The sequence below is a fragment of the Leopardus geoffroyi genome, chromosome A1 (assembly GCF_018350155.1).
Source record: "Leopardus geoffroyi isolate Oge1 chromosome A1, O.geoffroyi_Oge1_pat1.0, whole genome shotgun sequence".
Lineage (NCBI taxonomy): Eukaryota > Metazoa > Chordata > Mammalia > Carnivora > Felidae > Leopardus > Leopardus geoffroyi.
Genome location: NC_059326.1, coordinates 179,844,856 through 179,863,448, shown reverse-complemented (window position 1 = coordinate 179,863,448; position 18,593 = coordinate 179,844,856). Strand labels below are relative to the sequence as shown.

General features: G+C 46.7%; 1 protein-coding gene across 1 annotated transcript in view; it reads right to left on the bottom strand.

Moving 5' to 3' along the window:
- The window catches only part of SLIT3 (slit guidance ligand 3), a 596,997-nt gene that overhangs the window by 425,276 nt on the left and 153,128 nt on the right, over positions 1-18,593 (bottom strand). The window lies entirely within an intron of this gene.

Here is an 18,593-nt window from a genome sequence, read left to right as displayed (position 1 = left end):
GAGTTTAATTAATGGTAATACAGAAATGTCAGTTTCATAGTTTTGGCAAACATATCACGGTAATATGTTAATAATGAGGGAAACTGGATGAGGGGTATGTAGGCATTCTCTGTACTGTCTTTGAGATTTTTCTGTAAATCTAAAATTACTTCCCAATTAACAGTTTGCTAAAAAAAGGAACCAGGGCCTCCAAAGAGAATGAAGATGAGGAATGGTAATTGTAGGTTCACCAGAAATCTGGGTGAAATGCTAGAAAGATGGTTGGAATTACAGAAAAAAGATCTGATTCAAAACTCCCTGCTCTTTTCAGTGAGAACTTGAGTGAGTCACTTAACATCAGAGAACTTTAGTTTTCTCATCTGTGAAATATGAGTAGTAACATGTGTCGGGCAGGCTTGCTTCAAGTATCCTATGAAGTACTCATCAGGAGGGAGGGATTTAGTTCATTACCTGCTGTAGTTCCTGTGCCTACAACAGTCCCTGGCACAAATTAGCTACCTGACAAATGATCGTTATGTGAGTGAATATATGAACAAAGTTCAAAATGGTAATCTTACTTCAATTTATTGTTCTATTAATAGCAATATTAAAACCTTACCAACCCTATTGAAAATAATTTGAAACATAAGGGGAGGTAAACGCACTTGGGTATATGCAAATGGAACACCACAAAGCAGTTAAAATAAAGTAGGTTGAGATGTTTCACTACAACCAGAGCTTGACATAATGTTGAATAAAATATGTTAAGTAGTTACACAACAGTACATGTGATATCATTTATGCAAAATGCCTGAGAATACATAAAAGGTTGCCATATACAGATTCTAGGTACTTATTTGCATGGTGAAAAGTATCAAGAAACGTGGACCAGAAAGGTTCCTTAGATGTGTGGTAGTGGTCATCGCAGGGCAAGAGCAGAGTGACTGAGATGGACCACTTTTCAGCCGTTTTGAGGTATGTCCGGGTCATACAAGCAGAGAGACTCTGGCTTCCAAACAGTGCGACCACTGACAATTCCAAGAATGAAGTTAGCAGGCCTGTTAACCACATTGATTATCTGCTACTATATTACTTAGTTGCTAAAGAGCACACAAAGAAACACAAATTAAAACAGCATAACTTAGGAAAACCTGCTGTGGGAGTACTGGTTTAATTGCATGTTTGCAATTGGTTGGCACAATGGTTCTCGAGGTGGGGTTCCTTGACCAGCAGCACCAACATCACTTGGGAACTTTATAAAAGTGCAAAGTCGGGGCACTTGGGTGGCTGAGTCAGTTAAGTGTCTGACTCTTGATCTCCATTCAGGCTGAGTTCCTGAGATCAAGCCCTAGGTTGGGCTCTGTGCCAACAGCACAGAGCCTGCTTGGGATTCTCTCTCCCTCTCTCTCTGTCCTTCCCCCGTTTGCTCACGTGCTCTTTTATTCTCTCTTTCTCTCTCTCCTAAGGTAAATAAACTTTAAAACATGCAAATTTGGGGTGTCTGGGTGGCTCAGTCAGTTGTTGAGCGTCTGACTTTGACTCTGGTCATGATCTCACGGTTCGTGGGTTTGAGCCCTGTGCTGACAGCTCTGAGCCTGGAGCCTGCTTCAGATTCTGTGTCTCCCTCTCTCTCTCTGCCCCTTCCCCACTCGTGCTCTGTCTCTTTTTCAAAAATAAATAAACTTAAAATGTTTTTTTAAAAATGAAATTCACAGGTTCCACCCCAGACCTTCTGAACTTTAGGGGTAGGGCTGAGTAACGGGTGTTTTAATAAGCCCTGTTTGGGGCGCCTGGGTGGCTCAGTCGGTTAAGCCGCCGACTTCGGCTCAGGTCATGATCTCGCGGTCCGTGAGTTCGAGCCCCACGTCGGGCTCTGTGCTGACAGCTCAGAGCCTGGAGCCTGTTTCGGATTCTGTGTCTCCCTCTCTCTGACCCTCCCCCGTTCATGCTCTGTCTCTCTCTGTCTCAAAAATAAATAAACGTTAAAAAAAAAATTAAAAAAAAAAATAATAAGCCCTATTGGTGATTCTGAAGCTTGCTCCAGATGAGAACCACTGGATTAGCAGGGTGGGCCAAGAAGCGATCCTGACCTGCTTAGCCAAAACTAAGCCCTTTTATCTCTGACTTATTTCTTCATTTCTTAAAATACTGATCAGGTCCAAATGATCTCCCAATTCCTTTTCAATTCTCCAAGTTTAGGGGCGCCTGGGTGGCGCAGTCGGTTAAGCGTCCGACTTCAGCCAGGTCACGATCTCGCGGCCCGTGAGTTCGAGCCCTGAGTCAGGCTCTGGGCTGATGGCTCAGAGCCTGGAGCCTGTTTCCGATTCTGTGTCTCCCTCTCTCTCTGCCCCTCCCCCGTTCATACTCTGTCTCTCTCTGTCCCAAAAATAAATAAACGTTGAAAAAAAAAATTAAAAAAAAATTCTCCAAGTTTATGACCATAAACTGACTTAAAAGATTTTTTTTTAAAGAAAGGTTATTTATTGTTTTTTTCTCTGTAGTTTTTTTTAAATATGAAATTTATAAACGATTTTAAGTTTAACTTTTCATCAGACTTTTTCACCTTGGAGAATATAAGGCCAGAGACCATTATCTGTACTTCTTACTATCTTCTCCATTGGCTGACTGTGGCTTAGCTACCCCCAATCCATCCATTACCTCGCTCTCTCTTGCCTTCCTTTACTACTGAGACTGTAAAGCTGAAACACACTCTCCACTTCCCTTGCGGTAGGTACACCCGTATGAAATAGATCCCCCTAGGATATGTGAGCAAAAGGGTTGAGCTTTCTAAACATAAAACACAGTCTGGAGGGAAGGAGGTCTTACATAGACATCAGTCCTGTGTAGCAGCCTTCTTGCAAACATGAGGGTCACACGGGAAGGGTGGAGGATCAGGAAGACTTTGATGTCATTCTGGGACAAGAAGTAGAGAGAGAACTGAGGGCTACAGTGAACAGGTGGAATTACTGAGGACAGGATGCCTAAAAGGAGTAAGTTTTGAGCAACTATGTAAAGTGAGAACAAGCCTCGCAGAAAGGAAAAAGAAGGCATGCCAAACCTGTATTTATACAAGAAACTTTATTATATCCATTAAAACATGGGTTTGATGTGCTGGTTATACATATTTTAACGCACATTAAAATGAATACATAACTATTAAAATTTACACACACACACACACACACACACACACACACACACACATACATATATATATATTGGCTCATGTGCCACCAAAAATCATCTCGTGAACCAACAGAAGGTTGCCTGGCACTCACAGGGAGCGCTGGATTATGCAAATTCATGGCCAGAGGGTTTGCAGCTTTAGGTCTGAAATAGCAAAATGTAAGCTGGAAAGATCCAAATCTAAGCTTGCTTGAACTTAGCAGGAACCAGTACTTCTCAGAGAGCACATTTCTGTACCAAGTGGAAGGTCTTCATATCTATTGTCTGTATTTCCCTAAGGTACATCACATATCTTAGCTAACCCCAAGTACACAAGGAAATATAATGAACACAAAGAATGCCTTGGGAAGGCTCTGTGATCTCTAAACCCCTAGGACACTTATTTTTACCCTTAACAAGACTGCATGTTCATTTTAATGTGCATGTGCTATATGTTGAGATTTAGAGTCCTATAGCAAGGCTCATTTTTTTATAAAATGCCTTATGGGGTTCTGGTAGCTTTCTCTTGCAAGACATTTCTTCTTTCTTGTTCTGGTCTCACAACTCCCCCCCACCCCCCTTCAACTACCTCCCTCCAACAGAGAGGCACAGTGTTTCCTCTTTGTGGAAAGGCCATTACAGAGACACCAGCCTAGAGGACATACCAACAGGAGGTGCTGATCTGTGTCTCCCTCCTTTTCCTGCCCTTATCCCAGCAGAGATGTTGCATTTCTGTCCATAGGCAGGAGCTTCCTGTCCTTTCTCATGTCATTCTCCAGCCCTCCCCACCAGCCCTCGGCCCATCTCTGCAGGCAGGGCCAGTACCAAGCTTGACGTGGCTTTATGGTGTTCGTAAATGGCACCATCTGAAGGGCACGCTGCAGCCTTGGTCCAGCTTCTTGAGCCATGAGCCCACTTTTGTCACCCCCCCATCCCCACCCCATGGATGCAAAGACTGGAGCCTGTCTGTCTACCACCCACAGCTGCTGAACTGCGTCATCCATGCACAGGGCCACAGGAGACAGCTTGCCAGCAGTCTCCATGGAGAAGGGCAGAGGTCACAAGAGAAGCCACTGAGAGACATGCCGACGTAGCAGAGGATATGCTGCAGGTTGACAGGGATCACTTTCCTTTCTCAACGTGGAAGAAAAAAAAATTAAAATCTTTATAGTAGGAGCTAGATCAAGGGGGAGGGAGAGGCAGAATGGGAAGATGAGAATGACATCTGTGTCAACTGTTTATTTTGGTGATTGTCTGCTAGTTGCAGGCAACATGGCTGAGCAAAGCTGTCATGGAAACACGATTTCGTTGCAGATGACAAGTTGGCATAAAGACAATGTAGGTGGAAAAGAGGTACGGGAAACAAAACTACCTGTCAGGCAGGTGGAGGGAGGAAGAAAATCTACTCTCACACACTTACCCGTAACTAAATGTCAGATGTACACAATGCAGTAAAATAATTAGCATGGCATAATTACTGTTCAGATGGAGCCTGTGTATATGCCAAACAAATTGCTGTACTAGAGCACAAGCTGTTAAAACAAATTGAGTTACTTAATTTTTACATGCAGCAGCCTGTTTTATCATTTCCTAAGATGCCAACGTTTCATTAATAGTGCAGTCTTTTTAAGTGTGCATAGATCTGGGCCACTACAAAGGCAGACCCACTGGCCTCCTTCTAGAGACTTTGCAGACAAAAATCGACAGATCTCTCCTTCTTTCCACACTTGCCCCATCCAATCTCTTCTCCACATGGCAGCCAAGGGAATATTTTAAAGCCATAAGTCAGATCATGTCACATACGTGATTTAAGATCTTTCAACACTCCCAGTGACCTCAGAATAAGATCCAAAGGCCAAAAGCGCTCCTATGCCTCCTCCTGACCGCCTAGGGACACTGAGCTCCAGCCACACTGTCTTTCCTTCAGTTCAGGTTCAATTCCTCTTCTACCCGAGGTCTTCACATTGGCCACTTCCCTTGCTCAGCACACTCCTCTGCCACTCCTCTGGCTCCTGTTCTCCTCCATCCCCCACCCCTCCGTAACTGTCTCTTCCACAGGACTGGACCTAGCTTTCGTAGCCACAGGGAGAGCTTTCTGACCACTCTACAAAAAGGAGTAGAGTGGTCCTTTTTAGAGGGAGGTCCCTACCCCTCCCTGACCCCAGCTGGTCTCCACTAAAGCTCCCGGCTTCCTTTCCCATAGTTGATCACATTTCATGCTATAATTTTATATGCCAATTTGTTCTTTTAACTGTTCAATGTGTACCACCCCCATGAGACTCTAAGCATCTGGGGGATACAGATCACATGTGTTTTGCTCACTACTATGTATCCACCTTAGGCAGTTCCTGGCATGTAGTAACTGCTCAATAAACCTAGGTGATTATATCCAGCCTTGGGTGTCATTTCCCTCACTGTGCACCTGTTTCCTCTTCTACAAAGTGAGAGTGTAGACTGGATCGTTGCTCTCTCCACCTGTGGGTGGTTATCTACTTCTGGATTCATGAGACCAATTCAGTGGTTGTCAAAGACTAACACTCACAGAAACATGAAATCACATAGAAATGACCAGAAACATGGAAACAATGCTTACTCTCACCACCAGTGAAACCAGAAGGGTAAGTACCATTTCATGATACTCTTTTTTTTTGGCACCTATATATTTGCATGCATTTGTTCACTTGGTTGTGATGTCAAGGATATGTGTGTATTCCTGTGGGCCACAGACAAAAAACATCAACAAGTTTTACAAACATGGGAAGCTGGGAAAGGCCTGGACTACAGAAGCTCCAAGACCTTGAAGCTGGCTCCCAGACTTGGCCTTCCAGGATCTTTCTCCCCACTCCCCCTTCACCCCCTAGGGCAAGCTGGGAAGATCTGCCTAAATGGGACAGCATTCTTTGACCCTGGAGACCAAGAAGAGACTTTAGACTTGGTCCCCAGGAAGGCATGTCTCAGTCAGTCCTGCCTTTAACACCTTTATTTAACAGAGAGGTCAGAATGCCAGATAGGGAGAACTAGGAATAATCTCTCTCCATTTCACTACTGTATGGAGAGGAGCCAGGCTGGACACCACAGTCAGAGGCCAGGGCTGGGAGGAGGGGGGCCCCTTCCCCAGAGTCTTCCTCCAAAGTGGCAGACTGCTCAGGAGGAAATGCTGATTAGGGACTGTTAGAAAAGCAGCATGAGATGGAAATATCCATGGTGAACCCAAAGACTCCAAATAAAAGGGAGCCAGTGGGCACTGCCTCTTGTACTGGCTTGCTACTTTCCCAACATCCCTCCAAACCCTTGCTGCCATGTCCTGGGCACGCCTTACACTTCCTTCCACCACCTGCCACCAAGGCAGGGCTTCCTGACACTGAGGTGGGGCATTTTGCCACAGAGGCAGGGCTGCTTCTCACTCCTAGGCTGCTGGAAAATCAAGCGAGCACTTTCATTCCTAAGGTGGCGGGAGACAGCAGTCCAATCATGTGGTCAGACTGGACCATGTGTCAACAATGCAATTTGACCACCTTGGAGGTTAAACCTGGTGACCCCTGGACCTTCCTTTCAACTCCGAAAAACAAGCCTAACCCATAGGTAGGGGCTTGGGCTCAGCTTTCCCATATGGAGAATGGGCCAGCATGTTTTTCTGGCTACAGGGAGACTGTGTGTGTGTGTGTGTGTGTGTGTGTGTGTGTGTACATGTATAGGTGTGTGTGTATACACATACATGAATACATATGTGTGAGTGTATGTGTGTGTGTATAATGTGTGTTATGTATAACTGCTGACCCATTATAGCCCAGGGCTCAACCCTGGGGATCCAGAACCCACTTTTTTGCTTTAGACTTCTGGACCTCAGGTGTTAATCACCTTCATTGACTCTTCCCCAGGAAGCTTCACCAAAGGACATGATTATTCATGAGTTTCCTGGCTCCTGGCTTCTTGATAGCTTTTCTTATTAGGTCTGCAGAATATTACTCAGATTCAGGTGATGGGGTTTTTCAAAAGCACAGGAGCCTATTTTACCCTATGGATGGGGTAGGAACTTAATGGGACAAATAAATGCACAAATAAATTCAAATGTACATCACGCCCTTCTCTCTCTCAATCTCTCTCTCTCTCTCTCTCTCACACACACACACACACACACACACACACACACAGAGCAAACACACAGCCTGCTTTGAGGCAGGAGAAGGGTATCTATTTCTGGCAAGCTCCCCGAGGAGGCCTCAGGGGACTGGTAACTCACTCCCCTCCCCTTCTTTGAGCCATCCAAGTCTCTCCTCTCATTAGCCCACCCTGGATCTCAGACCACCCTCTCTGCTCAGCTCCTGGACAGGATACCCCCCTGCCAGGGGCATTTCCTGGCTTAGTCCCCCATACCTATGTTCCCCAAACAGCCTCTAGGTAAGGTGGCTGTGACTTTAGTAGCCCAGGAAATGGTAGCTCTAATTACCATTAACCCTGCCTCACCTGACACCACCAAGCACTATAAGGTCCCTCACATTCTTACCTTTCTCCCATCCAGAAAGCCAGGCTGACCCACCCACCTGATTTGCCCAGGAGTGACGGGGTTCCCAGGATGCAGAGTTTTCAGCGTCAAAACTGGGAAAGTCCTGGGCAAAGAAGGATGATTTGGTCATACTCTAGAACCCTAAAGTCTGGTCTTGCCCCTTGGGCTCCTCTGATGACCTTTCTCCAGGCCTCCTGAGCACATGTCTTATCTATCTCTGGTTTACCAATTCCTACTTGGCCCTCAGCAGGGACACTGGAGTTAACAGGAGAGGGAATACAAGTCATGCCAGACCAAAGGCTTGGAGACAGATGCCTAGGTTTGATTTCTGGCTCTACACAGCTATAGACCAATTACATGAACACTCTAGACCTCAGTTTACTGATATGGAAAATGGGGCTATTAATTGTACTGACCAGTAGGTGGTCGGCAAGCTGTTGGGTGTCCCACCCAGTTCCCTTTTTCCTGGTTGGTACACTGGTCCCCCAGCTGGGGTTTGGCTGCTAATAGCATAAAGCTGCCCTTGGAATACAGGAGTCACTTCCAAAATGCATAGGAAGTGATGCCACACACCCTCCTGGGAAGTGTGACCTATAGCCAGTGACTGATTGACACCAGAGAACAGAAGCCCAGCCACCCTGCCTCAAGTGAGAACAGATCTGTGGTGCCATTCACATGCCAGCGCTCCCTGTGGGGTCAGGCAGAGACTGGATTTTTCCTGCAGCCACATCTTTGCTTGGCTTCCTCCCCCATCCTATCCCGCTTCCCTCACTTTCTCAACAAATCACTTGTCCAAGAATCCCTGGCTCAGGCTCTGCTCCTAGAGAGCATGAGCTGAGACACCTGCTTCAAAGAACTGCTGGAAAGACTAAAGGAGAGACTGTGATAAAGTGCTTATCCTGTCAGAGCCTCCACATAGTAAGTTCCCGTACTCTAGCTGTTCTGTGCTGACCTGTATGAGTTAGTCTTGTCCCATGATACCACAAGTCTTATCTCCCCCTGCCTCCCTGTGTCACCTCAGTTGCTAACACCTCCATGCATGACACAGGTGCACGGGCATATCCTAGGTGTACCAAATGCTGGGTACCCCAAGTTGTTATGCAATCCCTGACTCACAACTTCTAGAATGGAAATGTCCCTATAACATTGTTACAGAGGATATTGTTCTGAGTTTTGAAGTAACCACCTGCAAGCCCCAGGAGTAGGAGAAATAGCAGATTTCTTACATTGATCACAGTTGAGAATGGCTGCCTACATCTAGGCCCCACTATCCCAGGCCGTCCAGGAGGCCTGGGTCCTCTTTCAATGTGCTTCCTAAAGAGATCATAGACAGAAGGTTCTTCCTCTCATCTTCCACTGGCAAGCCCTGTCCCAAGTTCAGGGACAAGTTTTCTCCTTGGTGCTGGTGGTTTCTCTGTGGATGCCACTTCCCAGGGCTGTGAGGGCACCAGCCTTTGATAAGGAACATTTAGATTAAAACCCCAAAGTTGTAAGGAGCCAATCCTGCTCTAGGAGAGACAGAAAAACTAGAGAAGAAACCAAGGTTTCAGTCCTTGTCCTCCAGAAACTTAGGGCAGGCAAAACGACACAAGAATCATCAGACATTTACTGAAAAAGAAAAACAATGATTACCAAGATCCAACCTTTACTGAGCACTTACTATGCATGGGGTGTTTTGCTAACTGCTTTGCATAGGTGTTATTAGTTAATCCTCATAGCTCTTCTATCATCCTCCCTGTCACTTTCCAGAGGGATATAGGAGACTGTGGGAGAGCAAGGAGCTTGCCCAGTGTGTGTGTCTAGACAAAGGGAGCCGGAGTCATCCCAGGCAGACTGCTTCTGGCCCACCTTCGCCTCTACTAAGCTCCACCCCTCCTAGCACTAGCCTGACCCCAAGGGGCTTTCAGTGGAGTGGCTGAAATAACTGTGAGTTTAAGGAACAGAATTCTAGCAGAGGCAGGGGGAGTGAGGTACACGGGGAAATAGTAAATGATGGGGACAACATGAGGCACTGACAACATCATACAGTGCCAAGTTGTGAGATGGAAGTGTTCATGAGAAAAGTAGGGGCTCCTTTTCCATGCCTCTTGTCAGCAGCTAGGGACCCCTCCACCCCTGCCAGAAAACAAAGAATGCTACAAGAGAAGGCAATCTATCTGCCGGCTTCCCAGGGACCCACTCTGTGCCAAATACCCTCCCGAGCAAATATTGATATATTAACCACAGCTCAAACACTGCGAATGCAGCGAGCATGCCTCAGCAGGGAGGGGGAGCCTGGCCCCCTGCCACCTCCCCCATGGCCCTCATCAGAGCCAGAAACAGGATCTACTTCCTGGTGGAGGGGTCTGCAAGGCTCTTGAACCAGGGCTGGCTCAGGAACAAGAGTCCAGGGGATGTTAAGACCTGCCACCCTCATGACGGGCAGGCTGGGGATGGAGCCATGTCTGTGCATGAAGAGCTCCAGGGACTCCCATCACTTTCTTCTGCAGGCTTCAGGGATATGTAAATTAGGCCAGGAACAGGGACCCAGGGAACAAGGAGCTCAAGAGATGTGATAATGATGCCAACAGTCAAAGTGGAGACCCAGCACTGAGTTCTGCTCAGTTATGGGTGATGGAGATCTTAGTTATATTTATGTATATGGCTCATAGATAGTAATAAAAACCAGAAACCCATTTTGCCTTTTTTCCCCTTGTTATTTTTTCTGTCACTAAAGAAAAGACTGGAACTTAGTTTCTTAGATTTGAAAGGGAAGTATCTTCATTGATCAGATCAGAAAATGCCAGAGCTGGACGGGACACAAGATACCACTTCATCCACTCTCTCCTTTTAATGATGACGAAACCAAGACCCAGGCAGGTGAGCTGATTTGCCCAAGGTCCTAAGCAGTAAAGCCAAGCCCAGAAGAGGGCCCAGGCTTCTGTTTCCTGCAGCAGTAAACCCTGCATACAACACTTGCCTCCCCAAGCTCAAATATCAACTGCCAGTTTCTAGGGGAGGCCGCTGTGTCTACAGAAACGGTATAGGACGCAGGGCAAGAGGAGTGGGGCATACATGGACCTCTAGGCATGCCAGGAAACCCTGTGTGAAGGAAGTCAGCTATGTCCAGCTGGTATAGAGTGAGGATGTCAGATATGCAGGGGGCAATCCTAGAAGCCCAGTCGTACTAACTGCAAATTGCTGCCTGGAGCATTGTGTCAACAGTGGTTCTGAGGCATCTTCCAGGCTCTACGAGATGGTGTTTTGTGATCTATTTGTGATGTCTACCATGGGCACAGGGGGAGAGTCTCAACAAATAGGCCAATTACTTGCCATGCCTTCCTAAGTGTATAAGGGTAATGATGATATTTGTGGTTGTTTTCTCTCTTTCTCAAGAAACCCTTCCAGGTCCCTCCAAGGAGAGAAAGTGGAACATGCGATGCAGAATGGCAAGTATATAACAGGCGCTTAATAAATATATATTTATTGGAAGAAAACCCAGAAGGGAGGGAGGATGCAGGCAGGACACCCCCCTCATCCCCTGGAGCTTCACTGCCTTGAAAAATCCCATCTTCGCACCTAGGCTTATTTGCCCTCGTCAAGGCTGCTGCAGAAAGACCTGAAACACTGTTCTGCCTGCCAGTGGCCAAATTGACTCAGAAACTCCTGGAGCCCTGGGAGGTCTTGGGTAAGAAATTCAGAGCCGTTCGCTTCGAAGAGACCTTGAAGTTGCCCATCTTTCCTTCCAAGAGCAAACCTTCACACAGAGGCCCACCTGCACCTGGGGCTGCAGCAACCACAAAGACCAGGAGGAAGAGAAGGAAGGCTAGGGTGAGGAGCAATCAGGAGAGCGATGTGGGGCTGTTCTTCCAGGGTTCAGGAAAGATACTGGTTAAGAGAGGGAAGAGGGATGGTGCCAGTTGGAAGAGTCACACAAGCCAAAGGGTAAGGCCAACCACGCCCCTCCCCCACCTCAGAAAATCAGGGGTTCCCACTGCTTTGTAAGTCAAGTATAAAAACCTTTGATCTGACAGCAGGAGACCCTATCCTTGAATCTGGTCTCCCCTGTGTCATCTTCATGCTCCTGACAGATTAATCCTCATGCAATACCATAAACAACCTCAACTGCCCCCTTGAGCATGAATTTGACTCATGGTTTTTTCCTTCCTTTTTGCTTTTTGGTCAGAATGTGATCTATCCTTCAAGATTCAGCTCCATGCCACCTGCTCCAAGAAGCCTTCACTATTCCCTGGGTTGTGCTCTCTTGCTCAATCTCTCTCTTCCTCCCTCCCCCCCCCCCACACACTCTTACACACACACACACACACATTCTTATACTCATACACATAGTAAAATAGGAACATATCTGAGTCTACCCCAATTTCATCCCCCAAATCACAGAATTGGACGTGAAGACATATTGCCTGCGATACACAAACAAAAAACACAAGTAACTAAGAAGAAAAAAAAAAAAAACCACTGCCACAAAGCTGATTTTAGGTTCTTAAATTCCTCATCTCTAACCCGCCCTGCTTTGGAAAAGGTTTTGTCCAGGCCACAGAGACCTTTAAAAAAATTAATAAAGTTAGGTCATGAGTGTGCATAATTCTGCGGTGAATGCCCATCCATTGCATATTCACTGTGGATATAAACTAAAACTTAACCAGTTAACTTATTTATACTCTGGATGGAGCCTTCTCTTTTAATAAAACAGAATCCGTTAAGGATTATAAACAAACAGTGTTTTATGAACTAAAACTGCAGTGCACTAGTCACTCAAGGGCAAAAACTGGGCTCTGGGAGGCTCAGCCAGCTATAAATAAAGATAAGGCCCTGCCAGGCATGGGCTTGGGCAGAGTAATTGCTGACTCCATAATCAGCTTCTCCCCTCCTCCTTCAGGCCCACAAATCACTTGGGCGTTGGGTCACTGCCCACTGGATTCAGCCCAGAGACAGAGAGAAATGGCAAAGCAGTTCATTAGCTCTGAGACAGAGTATAAACTGGGACTCATGAAATGTCTAGGTCCCAACACCCTCATCCTCTCAGCCCACATAACCAGACTGGTCAAGGCAGGAGTGTCAGTAGGTTGCGACCATGCTACACTCTGGACATGGGCCCTCATCAAGGGCTGTCTCTGCTAAACTGCCCCACCCTCTCTGGGACACTTTGTTCCCATCCCCCAATACCCACCCCTCAACCCAACCATATGGTTGGGGGCTGCCAGTCACCCACCTTGGATCCAGGGGCCACAGTGACTGCTCCCAGTGTGAGGTACATATCCAAGGAGAGCCAGTGAGAGCCCACGTTCAGGCTTGTTCACAGTATAGCCGCATCCCTTTCCAGGTTGCTTACTCTATGGAAGAACACGTCTTTGGAGCTACCAGAGACCACATTTCTTGCTACAGGAAGAAAGCCAATTCACAGTGAAAATGCTCTATGATACCCTGCAGTCCGTCCTTCCTTCCTTCCTTCCTTCCTTCCTTCCTTCCTTCCTTCCTCCCTCCCTTTCTTTCCTTCCTTCCTTCCTTCCTTCCTTCCTTCCTTCCTTCCCTCCTTCCAAGAGCAAACTTTCACACAGAGGTCCACCTCCACAAAGGTCCACCCCCACCTTCCACAAAAACCAGGAAGGAGGGAAGGGAAGGGATGCACATCAGTGTACATTTGTCCAGACCCACAGAATGTACACCATCAAGACTGAACTCTAGCATAAACTATGGGATTTGGGTGATTGTGATGTATCAGTATCAGCACATCGGTTGTAACAAATGTCCACTCCGGTGACGGATGTTGATCGTGGGGGAGGCTGTGCATGTGTAGGGGCAGGGGCTTGTGGGAAGTTTCTGTACCTGCCTCTCAATTCTGCTCTAAAACTAAAACTGCTCTAAAAAAAATAAAGTCTTTAAACAAAAAGAAAGCCTACTTGCCCAAGGCAGAATGAAACTGAGATGCAGAAAGAAGCAGAGAGGAAAAGAGGATGAGACCTAATGACCAGGGGGTCCTCATTTTTGTGTAAGTTAAGTCCCTGCTCCTTATCCCAAAGAGTCCTCATTAACCCTACTTTCAATAACTGTATCATTTATTGAGCACCCACTAGGTAGCAAACATTGCAATAAGCCATTGGGTGCTAATAACGTTAAGACTATTGTTACTTTTATTGAGGGCCTGAAGTTTGTCAAAGGCTTTCCAGGACCGTTGCATCTAATCCAAACACCACCAGTGAAGATGTTCTCCCCTTCATTTAGCGGATGTAGAAATTGAGGCTTAAAGTTAAGTACCTTTTCCAAGATTCTATGGCTACTGATTAGTATAGCCAGGATATAAACTCAATGGCACTGAAGCCCATGCCCCCATCCTAACCCCCATACTATCTTGCTGCAGTGTGATTGCAATTTTATTTGCATAAAAAATGTGTGTGTATGTGTGTGTGTGTGTGAGAGACAGAGACAGAGACAGAGAAAGGGAGGGAGAGAGAAAGACAGAGAGAAAGAGAGATGGGTAGAGGGGGAAGGCTCATGACAGGCAGGATCACATGGGTCCATGGTGAAAATGGGGCAACAATACAGAAATACCAAAGGAGAAGGTCCTATTATATCACCGGCTCACATTACATAGTGACATTAAGCTGAGGCCTTAACTCTCTATCCACTTCAAAGGAATAGGCTGGTACATGGCAGGAGCTTAATAAATACTGTTGCACAGATAACACAATCATATAGCTATTCTCTCACTTTATCCTCTCTGGTGTAGACAAGAGAAGGCAATACCATTTTTATTTCAATGGGAAAAGTGAGGCCCATTAAGCTACCCAGCTTCTTCCCTTTATCTTGTGACACCCATCCCCCTTTACCTCTGTGCCGCACTCCACTGACTTGAATTTTCTCTTCTTTGGAAGTGTCACACTCACTCTTATCTTGGGAGCCCTTATACCCGCTCTTCCCTGGGCCTGGAATACTCCCTCCCTCCCACATGACCTGGCTAACTGAGTTCCACTCCCTCAGTGCAGAAGTATTTTCTTGGGGTCATCTTCTGTGACCACTCTGATGTCTCCAGTTTCTGCTCCCATAGCCCCCCTTTCTCTCATGGCAGGAGAACAAACTGAGGGCTGCTGGAAGGGAGGTGGGTGGGGGATGGGCTAAATAGGTGACAGGCATTAAGGAAGGTGCTTGTCGGGATGAGCACTGGGTGTTATATGGAAGTGATGAATCACTGGGTTCTAGTCCTGAAACCAATACTATACTGCATGTTCAGTAACCAGAATTTAAATAAATAAAAAAAAATCCTCCTTCTAATGATGTATATGGGTTATCATCTCATTAACATTCAGCTGGCCTCCATGACTATAAACTCTTGAAGGCATGGAACATGCTTGTTGCACTCACCATTTCATCCCAAGAGTCTAGCATGGTGTCTATGATGCTCTCAGCAAACGTTTGATGAGTGATGAATGAAGAAATGGATGTGTGTCCAGAATGACCCTGAAATAAAAAGTACTCCTAACATGTAAAAATCCTAAACAGGGGTTTGGTCTCTTTGGGAAGCCAGGCCCACCACTCAAGACCTCAGGTCACTGACCTTGGCCCAGGCCTTCTAGTCGACTTTTATGGCAGGAGAAGGCCCACTGGGTCAATATCTCAAAATCAAAGATCTATAAGATAGTTAAGTCTCATACCCTCAAAAAGATGGGCTTGTTCTACACCCGACCCTGTAACAGCAGAGGCAGTTGTGAAATGAGAAAAGAAAAACCGTAAAGAAGTGTCAGCTGCCTGGGACATAAGATCCTTCTCTCTTTCCTTCTGTAATCTGGCAGGGAACACCTTTTACATCCAGTTGATTATGTTTAACCATGGGCTTTTTGTCCTCGCCTTATAATTACGGCCTTTTAAAACCCAGTCACAAAATTAATTGCCCCTTAATGAAGCAGGGTAGCAATTAAGGGCAGCGAACCTTGTGAGGAGGAAGAAACACACATTTGTTTGAGGTGTATCGTCAGGAGCCCGACTTTTGAGGCATCGTCATTATGGTTGTAAATATTTCCTAAGGCTGTGTGACACCTTCTCAGACCCCGTCGGAACTGCCAGGCTCTGGAGAAATCTGTTGTTCCTTCAGAGTTAATTAGAGTCCCATTTGGAGCTTCCTGCCTCCTGGACTGGAGAGGAAATACAATTTATTATTGCTCAATGCACACTAGGTCCACTGAGGACAAGAGGCCTTCCTAGAAAAGCCACTGCACTGCATGTCAGCATCTCCCCCATCAAAGCTGCTCATAAGGTACAAACGTGAATGTGCAGATGTTAGAGAAGCCCAAAGCCGCAGGCAGAGCCCCCGTGCGTGGACCTCCACCGGCTGAGGCTCTGTGTGTCAAAAGAAGCATACCTATGCTATTAGCCTTGTGGTAGGGCAGCCAAAAAGAAGTTGGTCACACCCAAGTGGCCAGGCCACATTGGTTGGGCTCCCTGTCATCCTTTAGCAGCGCTAACGACCTCACATGGCTGAGAAACAGCGAGATAAGTGAACCTGCATAGTCATAGTCTGTCCCTGCCATTTTCTAGGCTCTGGAATGATGCTCATGTCTCAAAGCTGGAGATGACAATGACAACACCACCAGCACCACCACCAACAGAAACGGTAGTAGCTAACACATACTGAGGACCTACTATGTGTCAAGCACTTTAGTTCAATTACAACAATCCCACCAGGAATGCGTCACTCCATTTTATAGTGCAGAGAAAACTGAGGCGGCACAGAGAAACGGAGTCACTCTTTCACTGACACAGAGCTCCATGGCAGGACCAGAACACAAACCTGGGCACTTGCTCCTAACCGCAAAGCGTATTCCCTCTCAAGCAGAGGCTGGTGCTGTGAAATAGCAGCGATGCGGTGGCTGGTCCATGACCCTGCTAACTGAGGGCAGTTTCCATCTTTCTGGCAAGGGGACTGACTGCCCTCGTGGAGCCCAGTGCCATCCTCCGCCCCCACCAGGACTCTGCCAGCTGCAGGGATTTAATCACTTCATTTTCTCTGGTTCTGGTTTGATGACGATGGGTTCAAGTTCAAGGCCCTCTATGAGCCATCCTCCTGCCCTTCACACATCCTCCTCTGCCACCTGCTCAGATCATCCCAGCTCCTCCTGCCTCCTCGGCTACCTGCAAAACTTTCTCCAGCCGGGATGTTCCTCCTGCTTCTCTCTACATTTGTAGGTCCTTCCTGCTTCTCTCTACATTTGTAGGTCCTTTCTCTGCCATGTCTTATGACACCTCTGCCAAACCCAGCTCACTGAGACCCCTTCTTCCTTGAAACCTCTTGACCCGTAGTTTTTCAGGCCTTACTCGGCACATAAGTTTGCCAAGCCGGTATATCCATGTGTTTTAATTCATGACACCATTTATTATCCTTTCATGCAACAAAATCCCTGAGCTGCCGCTTACTAGCTGTGTGACCACCTTTGGCAAGGTGCTTCACTTCTTTGTGCCTTAGTTTCCCAGATTGCTGAATGGAGATAACGAGTGTGCCTGCCTCATAGAGGTGTTTGAAGTTAATGCAGGGAAACTACTTAGCCTAGTGTCTGGCTCACAGTTAAGTGCCCCATAAATGTCCATTGTTACTCCCTATCACAGAGAATAATAGCTCCTTGAGGATGGAACCATGTCTGATGCTCATGTGCAAGTATGACTGGTGAGTACGTATCTACTTGTGGACTATTTTGGGAGTGCTTAGCTCTCTACACCTTCCTTTCTAACTGCTTTGGAGGTGCCAGACTGGGAGTGTGGAGAGACGTGGAGCCTCCTGCTTCTCAGTGATGGGTGTCTGGTCCAGCCTGCACCAGATCCAGTGTCCCTGGGCCTTGGATGTCTAAGAACTGGAGTCTCCTTGTTGCTGACTCACCATATACTCCAGGCCAGGCAAACAGAACTATGTGCCTTTCCCTCTGCTTCCATGTCCCCCTGGTCCTGCAGAGGGCTGGCATTCTGCTTTCCTGAAGCCAAAGGAAGCCCCTATACTTGTTTTTTAAAATTTTTTTAAAAATGCTTTTATTTCATTTTTGAGAGGTAGAGAGAGAGAGAGAGAGAGAGAGCGCGCGCACGAGTGGGGGAGGGGCAGAGAGGGAGACACAGAATCCCAAGCAGACTCCAGGCTCTGACCTGTCAGCACAGAGACAGACACAGGGCTTGAACTCACAAACTGCGAGAGCATGACCTGAGCTGAAGTCGGAGACGTAACCAACTGAGCCACCCAGGCGTCCCAAGGAGGCCCCCATACTTCTTAGAGAAAGACCTTAAGCTGATATATCCTGTTTTTGCAAGTCAGAGAGAAAGAGAAAGAGATGTGGGTTAGTAGTTTTGTAAGCCAACCGCCATATCTTCTTGCTCCCAGATTCCAATCTATGCTCTTCTTTCCACACAGCTTCCAAGCTCCAGGGACTTTCTGTCCAAAGACTCCCAGGCCTTGGTCACTGTGGCTAAGGTTTCAAGGTCAGAATCATTCAGGAATCTTTTGACGTTGCTGGAAAACCCCAATGAGCTTTGAACACTGAAGACAGCTCCCAACAGCCACTGGGACCGTATTTGGCCTATTTCACTTTGCAAGATGCTCCAGCTACACCCATGCATGCGCTTCCTCTCCGCTTGGCTTTTTAAAAGGCCAGAGAGGAAATAAAAATGAATGATGACGGAATGTCCACATGGGTAGAAAAACAGAATAGCCTGAAGGCTCCAGGGCAGGAACTGACACAATGTAATTAACTATTCGGAATAAACATGTTTGGTGCCGCCAGCAGGGCTGTTTGTTTGCCTGCACAAAATAATGCTCTTAATAAGTCTAAGATTAAACCTTCTGGAGATTCATTAAATGCAACACCTTGACTTGAAATGTTAGGAATGGCCAGGAAGGCACAATATTTTCTTTGCACATTGCTCAGTGGCTGTTGTCGTCTTGCATAAACAGTTCCCGGCCTCTGTTATGTGTTGT